This window comes from Microtus ochrogaster, chromosome 5 (genome assembly GCF_000317375.1).
Source record: "Microtus ochrogaster isolate Prairie Vole_2 chromosome 5, MicOch1.0, whole genome shotgun sequence".
NCBI lineage: Eukaryota > Metazoa > Chordata > Mammalia > Rodentia > Cricetidae > Microtus > Microtus ochrogaster.
Window position 1 is genome coordinate 51,716,108 of NC_022012.1, and position 10,493 is coordinate 51,726,600.

Here is a 10,493-nt window from a genome sequence, read left to right on the forward strand (position 1 = left end):
AAAGTTTTTTGCCAAGTCCTAAGTTGATAGCTTAAAGTCAAAAGTAAAATTATAGTTTAAGTAGGACTTGGTGTAAAGAAATACCTTCCCCTTCCCCAAAGGGATACTGCAGTTATATCACATAACCAATAGGCACCACGATGAAGATCAGAGCTTATACCTAATTAAGGTTTTATACACACCAGTTTCCCAGTAAATGCAAATTTAACAAGAAAATTAGATATGTCATATGTTCAAAATGCTCATGGCAAACAATCATTTTGCATTCCTGCAAATAAAATTGTTTTATACTGTAAGCTGGAGGCGAGTGTAACTTATTTTTGTAATAAAGTTTTTATTTTTTTTATGTGTCATTAATATAAATGTGTGTTAGTATAGAAAATCTTCTGGTTTAAAAACTTAGAATTGCACACATTTCAGTATGTTCATTTGTACTTAACATAATTTTAGAATAGTGGTTGCCAATAGCCTGTATGTTTCCCATTAATTGGTTTTATTTTTCTTTCTTTTTTTGTTACCTTAATAAACCATTTTAGTATGTTGTATGTCAGTTACTGGGATAGCTGGGGCATAGAGTGTAATTTAAAATTTGTCAATAAGTATTCATTGGAATATATGTAAATGTGCCTTGCCGGTTGTTGAAACTTACCTACAAAATGAGTATGGGGTGACAAAAATTTGTTCCTGGTGCTTAATGAAACTTTCTTCCACTGATTTTATATATTACCCTGTGCTTTTTAAAAGTACATCTTTCAAATCTTAGTGTAAGTTTGAGGGCTACACAAAACATGTACATTTCATACATAGTAAGTATACAAGGTTATGGAAAGTGGGTCAATTAAATGTAGCCTTCAGCAAAATCAAATCTCAGTGTAATCCTTGGTGCTGGCAATTCCCAGGTCCAAGGAGTAAAATGATCCCATTTAAGAGGTCATTGCCATGCCTATTGGCACTTAACTGTCATACCATTTTTAACGGACACTGTCAAGGTCTTTTAGTTAATTCGTGAATTTATTTGTTGGGAAGCTAGAACAGGTTTGTTTGACTTAACTGCGTTGTCAAAGTTGAAAGATGAACACCTTTGTGAGTTCACAAATGTGTTCTTTAAGAAAACATTGAAGTGTGGAGCTCTGTGGGTTTCTAAGACTTGGCTTTTTTTAGTTTGTGGACATGGGAGGGAAAACTGATTAAAAAGAAATTGTGAAGAATTGATGGTTATACTTAAGGGTAATGTAAACATTGGTGATAAAATATAGACTCAAGTGAAAATACTTGACAGTGTTCAATTTAATGACTTTGAATTTAAGCCATTATAATTACTTTTAAGATTAAATATCATTTGCACTGTTCTGATAATGGGTGCAGTTTTTGAGCAATATAATCAGAGCTAAATATGCATGTAGTGATTAGTGATGTGAACAATTAAGTTCTGAGAAGAAATACTAACCGTGGTATTTTCAAACTTAAATTTCTGTAGTAAAATCAGTAACAAACTCTTAAAAGAAACAAGAAAAACAGGCAATGCATATAAACATAATTTTGAATGTTGTGTGGCCTATAAAGCAATAATGCAATTTCTATGGAATGTCATGGGATATGAGAAATGGAAATGCGAAAATAACTAATCCTTTAGTAAAAATGTCAACATGTTAAAAGGGGGAATGTTAACTAATGTAGGTTATTGCATTTGTGATTTGTTTCTGGGTTCTTGGCTTTGACAGCTTCAAAGAATGGACAGATGACAATTTAAATTTTGTATATATTGTCAAGGAAAGGGTCTTTAATAGTCAAGTCCCTTCCTTGAGATAAAAAATATTATCCTTAAATAATTTTGATTGTTGAAAAGTTACCTAACCAAAACAGACGCAAGATTTTGTTTCTGCAGACTACTTGGCAATCAAAAGTGTTCATAAATTTAGTTTATCAGTTTTTAGGAAGTTACTTTGTGAGAAAGTTGTGTTAATTATAATCTTCCCAAGCATGCTTTTTTGTGCAAGATATTTAGCCATTACAATTGAATCACATGTTAAAAACTGAGAATTGAATTGCATAAAAGGAATCATGTTCACTATGGCACATAACAGCATCATGAGAAACTTTTACTGATTATTGCAGAACTTTTACTATTTGATGCAAATCTGATTAGACAAAAGTATAAGCATTTTTCATAATAGATTAGGAATGTTATAAATGGATTGATGGGGTGATATGGGCTATATGCTTGTATATAAGATATTTGAAAAGATGTATTTAGTATTAGGATGAACATCAAACCACACGGGAAAATTAGCTTTTAGTACAGCCTTTTTGGAATTACTTGGTCAGAAACAGCAAATACATATTTGATGTAGTTACTGTTTGATGGGAGAAATTAATATATAGAAGGGCTTCATGAGCATTAAAAAAGGTAGTCAATCCTAGAGTAAATGGTTACTCAGGTTCCTAACACTCCAATAATACCATCCAAGACTGTTTTCTCCCCAGTTATACATAGCAAGAACAGGAATTCAGCAGTGGGTATAAAGTTCACAAATAAACAACTTAAACTTTAACAATACATGCAACAGACTTCTTGGGATGATTTTTATGGTGTAGTATTTACTTAGTAATCTTACCACTCTATAGGGCATGCCACTAAAGATGCTAATTATGAACTAAGGCTCACACAGGCATTTTTTAAAAACTGAGCCATGTATTGATGGACTTTTGGAGTCTGTCACTTTTTAAAAGTTCTTAAAACATAGACCATATTAGCACCACAGTCTGCCTTCAATAATATACCTAAAATGTTTTTCAGGACCAGAAGCATTCAGATGGACAACAATTTTTGCAAATGCAAATCAGTATTACTCTGGGTCAAAGGCTAAGTTTTTAATATTAACAGTAGTCTGGTAAACATTTAGAAGTCTGACTTTGAGAAACAAAAGCTTGTACCTGAGTATTTTAATTAAAAATTAGATTTTAGCTTATTTAAATTCTTTTACATTTATTTATCCATAGAATTTATATTTATTTCATTCCTTTCGTCTCACAGAAAGCTGTCTGCAGGCTTTTTGATTTGGATTAGATTTGTGAAGTACTGTCTTTCGCCAAAAACCTCAAATTACTTGTTTTTTTTTTTCCCAACGTAGTGGGTTTGTGCTTGTTTGGAGATCAGTTCAAAAACTATCTGTACTATCTGTACTGCCTCTGATGTTAAGATTTTATGTATAGCATAAGGAAGCTAGCTCTGACTATATTTTCCTAAGAATAAAGACCTATTTTTGTAGCATGTCTTAGGATCTCCAGGAGTCCAAGAATTATTGTGGGTGTCCTCTACTTCATCATTTTTCACTCAACACCTTTTTAATAGACACTTGGAATCTTTAGTGCTCTGTCGCGTTTTGATCATGATACATTCAAAATAACTAGGAAATGGTAAAAACAAATTCCCCACATATCTCGAATTGCAAGTTACATGACTGGGAGATGTATAGAATAAATGTTTTTGTGCTGGTCTTCATTTAATTTTAAGTTATGGAACTATATGGTCACATATATGCCAATAGATTTATGAACTCCATAATTTGTTTTGGGAACATGCTTCACCATGTAGTGTTCTTCTATTCTCCAGTTTTATTTCTGGCAAATAAAATTTCTTTGAAGATTGGAAAATGAGATTGAAGTACCAAATAATTCAGGAGAGGGGATGAAGAAAATGATCTCTTGATAAAATTTGCATTTAGATTACTACAGATGAGTTTATGTGAATGAACTCTGCTCCATTGCATATAAAGTCAGTGACCACGTACAGGACTTGTAAGTATATTCTGGCTCCTGGTTCCAGGCTAGAGTTGGAGGTGGGGCTAGGAAGGAGATGGGGTGGTGTGAAATACTTTAGGGACCCTCGCTACTTGATTGAAATAGTTTCTTTTGTATCTGCTCAAGTTGATATTTATTAGTATCATTTCAAGACTTAGGAGTAGGGAAGGCCTGGTAAATCACTTTGGAAGCCATTTAAAGATTAGTGTCTTCAAATGCAAGAAACATTCTAAAATGTATTTCTCACACAATAAATTTAGTTGTGATAAAAATAGGGTCACTTTTTACAAGCTTAAATGATGTAGTTTGTGTTACAATTTAAACCCAATTTCTGATTAGAGAATTACAAAGGTCATAGTAATTTCATGTCTTCTCATTCCTTAAACTATTCCGAAAGGATGGTTATGATGAAATTTCAACTTGGAGAGAAGTTATGTCAATTTTAGCCTTTCCAGGGAAAGGGGTCAAAATGATTGGGTAGACGAGCTATTTCTGTAGATTACTGGGTAAAATAAAAATAAGACTTGATAATAGTAATGCAAGATTCATGGAAAAGTTCCGGATTCTGCATGACACCCCACTGAAGTCCTGACATTCCTCTTGTGTCGGGGATCATTTAATGGTGCTAACTTTAAAATGAGATGAAATTTGAGTAGTCATGGCATTTATGAAATACAGATAGTATACTATTTGAAAGGCAAATTCCTCAAACCTGGATGCATATACATCATTAATTAAAACCGAAAGAGAACATCAGAAGAGCCAGCTGTACCTGATAGTGCATTTTATAATCACAGGAGATTGAGGGAGAAGCCTGAAGAGGTAGGAATTTCATTTGTAATTGCTCAACTTATTTAATATGCCATGACGAATTAGAAAAGTATATGAATTACTTGTTCTCATTTAGTTTGAATGTCGCTCGGGACAGAAACAAGAGAACAAAAAGCAATACAGTAAAGTTCATGTTTATATCTGCACATTAAACTTTTTAACTTCTGTTCTACAGTTAACGTGCATGTAGTATATTATCGTTTGGTGGAAAAGAATTCACTTTGCTCTTTTCATCTTGAAAGTATAAAGAAAGCTTTTGGGAATGTTTCAGAATTAAGGACAAATTCAATTCCTTTAGACTTTTACATTTCATGTTCCTTTAAAAAAATTATACAAACTCTAGGGGACCCTGGGTTTGTGAAAATCCATTTAGCATTTAGGAGCGTTAAGTAAAGGGGACAGAAGATACTATAATCATTCAGTTTGTATGGCATACTGCTTTTTTTTATCAGTTTGCTTGAGTTACCTAGTTATGATCATGTTTATTTTTTATCTTTTAGAATGGAAGCTCCTTGAGGGCAGGTCATGTGAGTAATAGTGTTATGCAGGCAGCTCAAAAACAATTTGAACACTTTTCATTTCATAGATGCTCAGGTAATTGGATGTATTGTTTAATTTATTTAGAATCTTTTTATATGCTAACTAACTGCTGCCATTCTAGTAAATTAAGGTTGTGAAGTTCCATGATTAAATTTTTAATAGGTTTTTTAAAAAAATTAAAAATAGTATTGCCATTTTCAGGGTCATAGGCAGTAATGATTTAAATGCTTTATGTGTTTTATAAGTTTCCTAATTTGAAATTGTAAGGCAAAAGAATGCTTTTAAGTCTTCATTAGCAGTGATTCTCCCCAAATTCAGCCTATCAATTTTCCTTTGATAATGTTCAATTTAAGTGTATGGTGCTAAGGAAAACCCTTTGTTTATAAATAGTGGTACTTAAAGATTGAATTGAAAGCTTTTAGTTAGGATATCTATAGAGTCCTTTACATAGCAGTTTGAATGAGAGGGTAATTAAAGTTTTGAAATCACTGATTTTTAGCAGTATCTACAGTACTAGACTTTTAAATATGACTTGGCAATAAATTCTACATGAAAAGTCTTTTAATCTACCAATTGGCAGTTAGATCAGGAAATAAAAGTTTTTAGTTTTGAGTCAAGATGGTATTCATGTTTATTTTATTTTGTACTTGACAGTTTAATGTTTTGGTACTGAAGATGTCATTCAGGACCTTATATATATAAATGAAGCCTGCACTAGTATATACACCAATGCTGATAATAACGTAAATCTTTTTTTTGGAAAGCTCTGAAATAACACAGGTTATGAAATACAGAAGTCTTCCATGTATTCCAGCACACTCCCATCTCTCGCAGTTCTAGTAGTAACATTTAACCTCTTTGTTTTTGTCTTTAGGACAAGGTTTCTCTAGCTCTGGTTTCCCTAGAACTGACTGGCCTTAAAATCAGATCCACCTGCTTCTGTCTTCTACGTGTTGGGATCAGAGGTGTGCATCACCGTACCTGTTTTTTTTTTTTTTTAAAAAAAACTTTTAATGTGTCTAAGCAGTGTTTCCTTTTTTCAAGAATTTGACTTGTGTTATCTAAACCTTTTACCTTTATTGCTAGAAAAACATGAGTCAAGCTTAAAAGCACTTATCTGTATTATCAGCGCTCAGGCTGAGACAGGATTGAATTAACACCACTCTGGATGATACATTTAGACACAGCAAACAAATGTAAAACAGCATAGAATACTTTGACTTCATCTCCTAATTATTGTTAATTTTTCTGTTGGTTGTTGACACTAATATTTTTACCTTGTAGACTGAAGATAGCTAAAACAGTACATAATGTACATTTCTGCTATGCCAAAATGGGCCCTTTGGAGTGCAAAACTCTAAGGCAAAATCAATTCCCTTAATAAGCATTATCATTTGTTTAGGTAGATGCCATAACTAACCAACTATCACTTAAGTTTTTTATCCCTAATTACCTTTGTTAAGATAATTTTACTACCTTTTCATTTCTTATTTGCTTAATGCTTTGTGAGGTTTTTTACTGTTCTGTTGAGTTCCATAGCTTGTGCTTGAGTTCCATTTGAATTTGTTTTCAGGTAGGTATTTTGTTAAAAGTTTTATGATCTATAAACACTCATGGTACTCTTGCTCTTGTTTGATACGTGGAGATAATTTTTTTTCTTCAGAACTTCGGAGTTACTTTAATTTTTTGTAAGCAGTTTTGCTCAGACTCTCCAACCTCCTTCAGGATTCATGTATAGATCATAAGTCCTCTCCTACCCTCTTTTTGAAACAGTCTTGACTCCTCTTGACTTATTTTGCTTTCAACATCTGTTGAGTGTGGTACTGAGAGTTTTCATATACATACCCTACCCACACACCCACATCCACCCACTCTGTTTTTGTTTGAGATATGCTGCGGTAAAGAACTCAGGATCTCTCTGCCTCTCCCCCTCCTGATTGCTGGGATTAAAGGTGAGTGCCACCATGCCTGGCCTGTACCTTTGTTTTTATTTCTATTTTTTTTTTAGTAGAGTCAAGTTTATTAAAATATCATGATTCAGCTTGTAAACATGAACATTAAGACACAGGTGCTCTGAAAGATAATGTAGACTGCAGATGAGATTTCAAAGGGAACCATTTGTAATTTTCGGTTCTTTTAATTGAACTTAGTCTTAACGGACTTAGATTTGTGTTTTAACCTTCCCTATTACACACTAACATTTTGTATTAAATAACTTGTCCTTTTCTGTGCAAGTTTTGACGTTAAATTTGTTTTTCATCGCATTGTCCAGATTAGCCTTTTACTTTAAATTATAAGAGGGTCCTCATTGTTTAAATCAGACCATAGTAACAGTTCACAGGTTCTGATTTACCACTGATCAAGACTTAAGATCTGCGGTGGGTCCCTTCTCTTGAATTTTTTTTTTTTTTTTTTTGGTTTTCGAGACAGGGTTTCTCTGTGGCTTTGGAGCCTGTCCTGGAACTCGCTCTGTAGACCAGGCTGGTCTCGAACTCACAGAGATCCGCCTGTCTCTGCCTCCCGAGTGCTGGGATTAAAGGTGTGCGCCACCATCGCCCGGCTCTCTTGAACTTTTTTACTGATACGTAATTAACATAGCAAGCACACTGAGCTGTGGACTTCTGGACTGAAGCATTGTTTTTTTTTTTTTTTTTTTTTTTTTTATTTTCGAGACAAGGTTTCTCCGTAGCTTTTTTGGTTCCTTCCCTTGAACTAGCTCTTCTAGACTAGGCTGGCCTCAAACTCACAGAGATCCGCCTGCCTATGCCTCCCGAGTGCTGGGATTAAAGGCGTGCACCACCACCGCCCGGCTCTTAAACTTTTTTTAATGAACATTTTTAGGTTATTCTTGGAGCTTCCAGATCATTAAATTAGGTAGGCTTAAATTAATTAGTGTTATGATATTAAATACTGATTTTTCTTTTTCTGAATTAAGATCTTTACTAAAAATCTGTTTAGTTCTTAATTACTCATACTTCCACATAATTCACTTAGTTCAGTCTGTATGTGTACATGTACCAGGAAACTTATGAGGAAACTCACACTTGGTAGACCTAGGTGTTTGAGTTAAAATTGTTGGATACCTGACACTTAACCTTATATTCATAAGAATTCACATTCTGGTGTCTGATTTCTCACACATTCTGACAAAGTATAGGTTGTTAAAGCAAAAATACTGGGCTGCTTCTAAATAGAGTTTCAATGAGTTAAGTAATCCTAACAACTTAAGTAAAAACAGTAAAACCTTGTCGTCATTGGGACAGTTAAAAACATCAATGTATAGTTATATACTTAATCCCTGAGTTCGAGTTTTCATGCCTGCTGAAGATAATGTTCTGTGAAATCAGTAGTGCGGCGTTCCATATTTTATGACATGTACCTTGCATTTTCATCAAAATTTGCCTTCTAATCTTTGTGCTTTTTTTGTGTGTGTGAAGTCTATTCATTCTGTAGTAATTTACCAGCATGAACACTTCAGGTACATTATTTTGCTGTTTATTAGTTGCTCTTTGGTGAAAGAGCTTTTCAGTAAGGAAGCTAATGCTGAGGTTTGTTTTTAAAAGAAAATTACAAGCCACAGCATTAACATAACTCCTAAATTTCTTAACCTGCTATGTTAATATTAGAGTGGAGTCGACTTGTCATGTAAATGCCAACTAAATTTTTTTGTTCAAATTGTGTATTTTAATTTCTTGCTTATTTCAAGTATCTTAAGATTGTAGACAAGTTTCTTGAAATACTAAGGCTGAACCTTAATTCATTTTCTTTTTGTCTTTGAGGCAGAGTCTCACTATATAGCCCTGCTTGTCTTTTGTCTTTTTTTTTTTTTTTTTTGGGTTTTTTCGAGACAGGGTTTTTCTGTGGTTTTGGAGCCTGTCCTGGAACTAGCTCTTGTAGACCAGGCTGGTCTCAAACTCAGAGAGATCCATCTGCCTCTGCTTCCCGAGTGCTGGGATTAAAGGTGTGTGCCACCACCGCCCGGCTAGCCCTGCTTTTTGTGAATCCCTCTGTTTAGACCAGGCTTTGCTGGAAATCACAAGAGATTTACCTTCCTTTGTTTTGTGAGTGCTGGGATTAAATATGTATCTTAGTACACCTGGCCCAACATCCTTTATTGGTAATTTGGATGTTCCTTAACAAATACAATTTAAACAAAACTTCCAAATTAACATGCCCTGGTGCCCCCTAAAGTATCAGTAACTGTGCATCCTCACACAGAGTAAATAATGTCTATTGAAACCTCTCATACTTGATAATTTTAGTTGTAACTTTTTACTGGGTTTTCTAGTATTGGAACGATGTACATTCAAGTATTTTTTCCCCTCATTGTTTTTATGAGTTTTTAACGATACAAACACGTAACAGATACATCCTAATACAAAACTGGCTATTTGCAAAGGACTTTTTAAACCTATGTAGTGTTTCCTTGTTCTGTTAGTCTTGAGAAATCCCTGCCCCCCCCCCAGCACTTCATAGTTCTCCACTCTCCTCATAGCTGTCTTTATCTTTTCCTGATTTTAGTTCCCTAATCATGTCTGTAATACAGCTTCACATCATATTTTTTAATTTCGAGGCTTGTTTGATTTCTGCATATGTGAATCTGCTAATAGTTGTTTCTACATATTAGAGTTCCTTTTTATATTATCATACCCTGTCATGGTATTCTTAATGACAAATCTGTTAAGTGGATTCCTAAAGAAGAAAATACAAAGGAAATCTAGTTTCAGACAATAACACTTTATAATGTAAAATGCAGGCCACTTAATGGTTACTGCATGTTTTGTAAGTTGACTGCAGTTTACTAGTACTTTTACCAGTGTATCAACTTCCTTGTCTGGTTTTGGTTAATATTTGAATTAAAATTACATTTATAGTTTTTTTCCTAGCATGTGCATCCTCTATCTGTGGAGGTAAGAAGAGGTGACATGCCTTTTGCCATCGAACTGGAGTTACAGATGGTTTTTAGTTTCCATCTCTGTGCTGGGAATCTAAGCCTTGTTCTCTGGAAGAGCAGCCAGTGCTCTTAACTGCTGTTGAGCCATCTCCAGCCATTTACATTAATGTTTTTCATGTCTCAAGGGTTGTGCCACACTTTAAACTTCATTCTTCAGACAACATTTGCAGACAGATCAAAACTATCAACATAAGTCTGAGAATCAGCCATTGCTTTCTTGGGCAATTAAATGGGTTTTTCATGTGTGCTGTATATACTGTCTTAACTATTTTTGAACGAAAAAATACTTTGTAAACCTCAAGGTATTTGAGAGGAAAGCCACGGGTTTTTTTGTTGTTTTTGTTTTTAAGACGGCTTCTGTGTGCAT

At 34.1% G+C, this 10,493-nt stretch overlaps 1 protein-coding gene across 6 annotated transcripts in view; it reads left to right on the forward strand.

Moving 5' to 3' along the window:
• Positions 1 to 4,899, forward strand: part of Syncrip (synaptotagmin binding cytoplasmic RNA interacting protein) — a 39,447-nt gene extending 34,548 nt beyond the window's left edge. For 4 of the 6 annotated variants that reach the window (XM_013346378.2, XM_026779069.1, XM_005347526.3 and 1 more), the window contains exon 12: positions 1 to 296. This exon is cut by the window's left edge. The gene's annotated coding sequence lies outside the window, so the exon portion shown is untranslated. Of the gene's footprint in view, positions 297 to 3,613 lie in introns of those variants that run through there. The other 2 variants (XR_001228922.2, XR_001228923.2) reach the window with 2 other exon arrangements.
• Positions 4,900 to 10,493: the final 5,594 nt, after the last annotated feature.